At 44.8% G+C, this 7,639-nt stretch overlaps 1 protein-coding gene across 1 annotated transcript in view; it reads left to right on the top strand.

Annotated features, from left to right (window-relative positions):
- Nucleotides 1–7,639, top strand: part of ACE (angiotensin I converting enzyme) — a 41,912-nt gene that overhangs the window by 19,904 nt on the left and 14,369 nt on the right. The gene's annotated exons all lie outside the window — the stretch shown is intronic.

Here is a 7,639-nt window from a genome sequence, read left to right as displayed (position 1 = left end):
CCCCGTCTCCCTGTGGATACAATTAAAGGTCCTGCCTTCCCATCCGCGTCTGTGTCCCTCACGGGGAAGCTCCCTCGCTTCCTGCCAATCAAGGGCGTCACTTCTCGGGGGTCTTCATCTCTTTCCAAGAAGAGGCTGGAAAACGCCCCCCGAGCTCTGGCCCCAGCACCACCCAGCGCCCAGGCCAGTCCCCTCTCCAGCCCGGGCAGCTGGCCCCTGGCCTGCTGTGGCAGGCAGGCCTGGCCAGGCCTGGGCACTGGCCCAGGAGGGCTCTGGGCGGCAAAGAGGGAGCAGACATTCCGGGCTGCTGGAGCCCTGCCCCCGCTATTCCCATAAACGGTCCAGTCCCCGGACTGAAGGCTCCCAGCTGTCCTCCAGTCCCCGGGGGGAGCGCCTTGCTGGCTGAAGGCACAGAACTGGCTGGTGCCTGCCCCGGCTCCATGTCCACTCGCACACATGCTCAGAGCCACCGGAGTACTGCCCACAGGGCCCAGGGTCAGCACCCTTTGCCCTAGCCGGGCAGAAGGGGGTGCCCACGCAGGGACTGACTGCAGGGACCACCCCTGCCCCTGCCCCCAGCACATGCCTTCACCCTGAGTCTTCCTCAGAGGCCAGCCTGGTTTTGAGGGAGTATCATTTTGAGGGACATTTTAAAATCATTTATCTAGATGTTTATTGTAGAAAATCTAGAAAATACAGAAATGTGTAAAGAAAAGCCTTTTTTATATCAACACTGAGAGACAAGCACTGTTGACATTTGGTGTACATATTTCCAGCCTTTTTTTCTCAACACTATATTTTAAATCTGATCACACTGTGTTTACAGCTGTGTAACCTTTTTCCAGGTAGCATGACTAGACTGTCTTTTTCTTAATATTTAAATGCCAAACCTAGAACCTGGCCAAAGCCTGGCCCCCCTGGGAGGACCCTTGGCCCTGTGCCCTTTCTTGGCTTTGGCCCAACCCTAGTATCTGTCCTCCTAGTATCCTCTAGTGCCACAGCTTTTGCAGCCCCGCTGCCAGTCTCTAGCTGCTGTTGTGTCAGTGTGTGTGTATCTGTGTGTTTGTGTGTCTCTGTTAGTATGTGTGTCTGTGTTGGTGTCTGTGTGTTCCTGTGTCTGTGATTGTGTGTATCTGTGTTTATGTGCCTGTGACTGTGTGTGTGTGTGTGATTGTATTTGTGTGTGTGTGTTGGGGGGCACGTAGATGCAATCATGCAGGCCTATTCCATGGGTCAGGATGTGGAGTTGAGGTATTCCGGATTTGCAAGAGGGTGGAAGTTTATGATTACTTGAGACAGTGGAATTTATAAACATAGCCTCTAAATAGTTCCAAGCCTTCTACCACCCAAGTCTTCTTTAATGACCCCCCCTCCTCAGCCTGATGTTTCAAAAGCTGTTTGGCAGACAGAGGTCATTGTCATATGACCCCCTTCCTATCTTTACAAGCTTCAGGGGTTCCTGCTGCCAGTCAGAGTCTGTGGGCAGCACTCAAAAGGTCTGAGCTGCAAAGAAGACTTAACAGCCTTATATCCACGAGGGCTTTTGAAATATTAAAAACGTTTAGACTCCTGTTTCTGCCTCCTCAGATGATCGAGGTGAGGCCGTGCCTAACTAGGGGATAGCTGAGGGGGTGGTGACAACAGGAAGAGGGGCCATTCTGACATTTTCTGCCAGTGACCTGAGAGCTGAGCCCTGCCCAAGGCTGCCCCTCAGGGACCAGCTCTGATCCATGCGGGCCAGAAGTGATGATGGTTTGTCCAATCTCCGCACCCTGCCTCAGGCTGCCCACTCTGACTCTGTAGGGAATCGACTGGCTTCAGATTAGGCCTAAGTCAAATCCTACCTCTGAACTTGACCTTGAGCAACTTACTTCCATTTTTTGAGCCTCCAATTTCACGCCTGTGAGATGGTTCCTATGATAGTTCTTATGAACCCTCTCATGATTGCTGCAATTGGTCGGATGAGACAATGTAGAAATTCCTGGTGCCTAGTTTCCTGATCATCATCTCCTGATAAAGATTGCTTCATAACTGCCTCCCACTTCAAGCATCCCCTCGAGTCTCAGCCCGAGAGAGCTGGAAGGGCAAAGTTAGACCAGCCCCTCCCTGAAGAGATGGAGAAAACCGCCCAGAGCAGCTCACTGCAAGCTGGATAGACATTCTTCACGATTCCTTCCTGTACTATCGGATGTCCTCCCACTGGGAGTGCAGTGGGCTCGTTCACCTCCAGGCCTGGGCTGCCTTAAGTTCTGGAGACGTTCAGCTGTCATCTCCTCGTCCTCTTCAGTCTCTTCTCTGGGACTCCTGCCAGGCCCTGCTGGGAGCCTCCTATTTTGTCCTCTATGTCTCCTCATTCCCGCTCGTATTTCTCATCCCTCTCTCTGTCCTGTGCTCCAAGTGATTTCCCTGGCTGTGTCTTAGCCTGTGCATTGAGATGACTACTTTTCCAATTTAATAACCATACTTTTTTTTTTTCACTTCTATTAGTTCTAGACCTCCCGTGTCTTCATAAAAGTTTATTCTTACTTCACAGATCCTGTTCCTTCTCTTATACTTTTAAAAACCTGCATTTTAAAAAAATTGCTGTAATATATACCGAGCATTTACCATCTGACCTTTTTTGGGGGGCGGGGGGGCTTGACACAGCATGTGGGATCTTAGTTCCCCGCCCAGGGATCAGACCCATACCCCCTGCACTGGAAGCACAGAGTCTTAACCACTGGACTGCCAGGGAAATCCCCATTTTAACCGTTTTGAAGTATACAGTTCAGTGGCATTGAGTATATTCAATTACTGTGCAGCCATCACCATATCTATTCGAGTCCCCTTTTCTTGGGTACACATCCCAAATTGAAATTCCTGGGTCACAAAGTAATTCTATACTCTTTTCCACAACGGCTGCACCATTTTAGTACCAGCAGCAGTGCACAAATGTTCCAATTTCTGCATGTGTTAGCCATCACTTGATGTTTTCTGTGTTTTGTTTTTTGGAATTTTTTTGGTAACAGCCATCCTAGTGGTATCTCAGATTTTGATTTGTATTTCCCTAATGATTAGTGGTATTGGACATCTTCTCAAGTACTTATGATCCATTTAGAGATAATCTTTAGAAAGATATCTAGTGAAGTCCTTTGCCCATCCTTGAATTGGCTTGTTTGTTTCTTCACTGTTGAGTTTGGGGAGCTCTTTATATATTCTGGCTATTAGTCACTTATCAGATCTAGGATTTGCAAATATTTTCTCCAGTTCTGTTGCTTGCCTTTTTACTCTGTTGTTAGTGTCCTTTGATGTGCAAAAGCTCTTAATTTTCATGAGGTCCAGCTTGTCTGTTTTTTCTTTTGTTGCCTATGCTTTTGGTAGCATATCCAAGAAATTATTGTCAAATCCAATGTTCATGAAGCTTTTCCGCTATGATTTCTTCAAAGAGTTTTACAGTCTGCGTTCTTATGTTTAGGTCTGTAATCCATTTTGAGTTTATTTTTGCAGATGGTGTGAAGCCTAGTTAAGTCCCTTTCAGATTTCCCTAATGCCTGTCCTTCCTCGGCTGTGGTCTAATCCATGCCTGTGTCCAGAGTTTAGCAGAGACTCTGCAGCCGAGCTATGTGGATTTGAGTCCTACCTCCACTGTCTGCTAGCTGTGTGACTATAAGCAAGTTTCCCAACCTCTCTGTCCCTCCTTTTCCTCATCTATAAACTGGATGTATTGATCACAGTACCGGCCTCGTAGTTTGTTGTGAGGATTCATATCCCAAAAGCCCTCAAAAGGTCCCTAGCCCCTGTACAGTGCTTAGTGGTGGAGGTCATTACTAACACTAACTGCGTTGGATTTCCTCTTGTACATGGTATTCTTGACCTATGAGCCATCTTCACTGGAATAGCCTTCCACAGGGGAGCCCTTCCCAGGCACACAGCAGGTTGTGAAGGTGTCCTCAGGATTGGTTTCATGGTTGTTTCTTGCAGAGTCCTTTTAGAAAAGTAGCCATCTGCTGGCTCCCCTGATGGAGGCATTACTTCCACTGTGGCTGACTATTCTCAGGTGGGCGCTGATGCTGCAGCCCTTTGCGCATGGATGCACTTTGATTGCTCACATGGGCTCCCACTCACTGCTGCATGAGCCCTCCTTGTCTCCCAGGCATCTGAATAGTCCCTTTCCTTGCTTTCCATCTCAGCTCTGTATTTTGCATTTTTAAAAATACTATATTTGACCCCAAATAGCCAAAGCAACCTCGAGAAAGAAGAACTAAGCTGGAGACATCACACTTCCTGATTTCAAACTTTATTACAAAGCTACAACAAACACAACAGTTTGGTACTGACATAAAAACAGACACATAGATCAATGGAACAGAATAGAAAGCCCAGAAATAACCCCACACATATATGGTCAATATGTTTATGACAGAAAAGTCAAGAATATACAATGAGGGAAGGATAGTGTCTTCAGTAAGTGGTGTTGAGAAAACTGGATGGCCACGTGCAAAAGAATGAAACTGGACCCCTGTCTTATACCACAGACAAAAATCAACTCAAAGTGGATTAAAGGCTTCAAAGTAAGGCCTGGAACCATAAAAATCCTAGAAGAAAATACAGAGAGTAAGCTCCTAGACATCAGTCTTAGACAAGATTTTTTTTTAATTTGACACTAAAAAAGGCAACAAAAGCAAAACTCAACAAATGATTCTACATCAAACTACAAAGCTGATGCACAGCAAAAGAAGCCATCAACAAAATGAAAAGGCAACTCCCAGACTCAGAGAAAATATTTGCAAATCGTATACTATCTGATAAAGGGTTAAATATTAAACATACATGAAGAATTCATAGAAGTCCAAACAACTACAGGAAAAATTTGATTTAAAAATGGGCAAGGATCTGAATAGACTTTTTTCCAAAGAAGATTTACTGATGGCCAAGAAGTACATGAAAAGTTACACAACCTCACTAGTCATCAAGGAAATGCAAATCAAAACCACAATGAGACATCACCTCCACCTCTTAGAATGGCTATTATCAAAAAGACAAGAACTGTTAAGTGAGAGCAAGGAAATGAAGAAAAGGGAACCCTTGTGCACTGTTGGTGAGAATGTAAATTGGTGCAGCTACTTGGAAAACGGTATGGAGGTTTCTCAAAAAAAATTAAAAATAGCCTACCATCAGTTCAATTCAGTTCAGTTCAGTTGCTCAGTTCAGTTCAGTCGTGTCCGACTCTTTGTGACCGCATGGAATGCAGCATGCCAGGCCTCCCTGTCCATCGGCAACTCCCGAAGTTTACTCAAACTCATGTCCATTGAGTCGGTGATGCCATCCAACTATCTTATCCTCTGTTGTCCCCTTCTCCTCCCGCTTTCAATCTTTCCCAGCATCAGGATCTTTTCCAATGAGTCAGTTCTTCTCATCAGGTGGCCAAAGTATCGGAGTTTCAGCTTTAGCATCAGTCCTTCCAATGAATATTCAGAACTGATTTCCTTTAGGATGGACTGGTTGGATCTCCTTGCAGTCCAAGGGACTCTCAGGAGTATTCTCCAACACCACAGTTCAAAAGCATCAGTTCTTCAGCGCTCGGCTTTATAGTCCAACTCTCACATCCATACATGACTATTGGAAAAACAATAGCTTTGACTAGACAGACCTTTGTCGGCAAACTGATGTCTCTGCTTTCTTGTATGCTGTCTAGGTTGGTCATAGCTTTTCTTCCAAGGAGCAAGTGTCTTTTAATTTCATGGCTGCAGTGATTTTGGAGCCCCCCAAAATAAAGTCTGTCACTGTTTCCACTGTTTCTCCATCTATTTGCCATGAAGTGATGGGACCAGATGCCATGATCTTAGTTTTCTGAATGTTGAGTTTTAAGCCAACTTTTTCACTCTCTTCTTTCACTTTCATCGAGAGGCTCTTTTAGTTCTTCGCTTTCTGCCATAAGGGTGGTGTCATCTGCATATCAAAGGTTATAGATATTTCTCCTGGCAATCTTGATTCCAGCTTGTGCTTCATCCAACCCAGCATTTCTCATAATGTACTCTGCATATAAGTTAAATAAGCAGGGTGACAATATATGGCCTTAATGTACTCCTTTCCCTATTTGGAACCAGTCTGTTGTTCCATGTCCAGTTCTAACTGTTGCTTCCTGAACTGCATACAGATTTCTCAAGAGGCAGGTCAGGTGGTCTGGTATTCCCATCTCTTTAAGAATTTTCCAGACTTTGTTGTGGTCCACACAAAGGCTTTGGCATAGTTAATGAAGCAGAAGTAGATATTTTTCTAGAACTCTCTTGCTTTTTCAATGATCCAACGGATGTTGGCAATTTGATCTGTGGTTCCTCTGCCTTTTCTAAATCCAGCTTGAACATCTGGAAGTTCACAGTTCTACTACTGTGGGCAAGAATCCTTTAGAAGAAATGGAGTAGCCATCATAGTCGACAAGAGTCTGAAATGCAGTACTTGGATGCAATCTCAAAAATGACAGAATGATCTCTGTTCGTTTCCAAGGCAAATCATTCAATATCACTACCAGTAATGCTGAAAAAGCTGATGTTGAATGGTTCTGTGAAGACTTACAAGACCTTCTAGAACTAACACCCCAAAAAGATGTCGTTTTCCTTATAGGGGACTGGAATGCAAATGTAGGGAGTCAAGAAACACCTGGAGTAACAGGCAAATTTGGCCTTGGAGTACACAATGAGGTAGGGCAAAGGCTAATAGAGTTTTGCCAAGAGAACACGTTGGTCATAGCAAACACCCTCTTCCAACAACACAAGAGAAGACTCTACACATGGACATCACCAGATGGTCTACACTGAAATCAGATTGATTATATTCTCTGCAGCCAAAGATGGAGAAGCTCTATACGGTCAGCAAAAACAAGACCAGGAGCTGACTGTGGCTCAGATCATGAACTCCTTATTGCCAAATTCAGACTTAAAAAAAATAGGGAAAACCACTAGACCATTCAGGTATGACCTAAATCAAATATCTTACGATTACACAGTGGAAGTAACAAATAGATGCAAGGGATTAGATCTGATAGAGTGCCTGAAGAACTACCATATAATACAGCAATTCCACTCCTGGGTATGTATCCAAAGAAAATGAAATTATAGTCTTGATATCTGCACTCCCATGTTCATTGCAGCATTATTTACAATAGCTGAGATATGGAAACAGCCTAAGTGTCCACTGATGGAAATTAAAAATGTAGTACACACACACACACACGTGTGCATGTACACGCACAGGAATACTATTCTGCCATGTAAAAGAAGGCAAGCTTGCCATTTGCAACAACATGGATGGAACTTCAGAGCATTATGCTAAGTGAAATAGGTCAGACAGAGAAGGGCAAATACTGTAGGATCTCATTTATATGCAGAATCCAAAATACAAAAGCCTGCCCAGTGGCTCAGCAGTAAAGAATCTGCCTGCAAGGAAGGAGACACAGGAGATGCGGGTTCAATCCCTGAGTGAGGAAGATACCCTGGAGGAGGAAATGGCAACCCACCCCAGTATTCTTGCCAGGGAAATCCCATAGCTGGAGGAGCTACAGTCCATATGGACTAGCCTGAGGGGCTACAGTCCCTAGGGTCGCAAAGAGTCAGACATGACTGAGCAACTGAGCTCACACAACAACAATAACAGTAAAAAAAAA

This window comes from Bison bison, unplaced genomic scaffold (genome assembly GCF_000754665.1).
Source record: "Bison bison bison isolate TAMUID 2011002044 unplaced genomic scaffold, Bison_UMD1.0 scf7180017864371, whole genome shotgun sequence".
NCBI lineage: Eukaryota > Metazoa > Chordata > Mammalia > Artiodactyla > Bovidae > Bison > Bison bison.
This window is presented reverse-complemented; position numbering and strand designations above follow the sequence as displayed.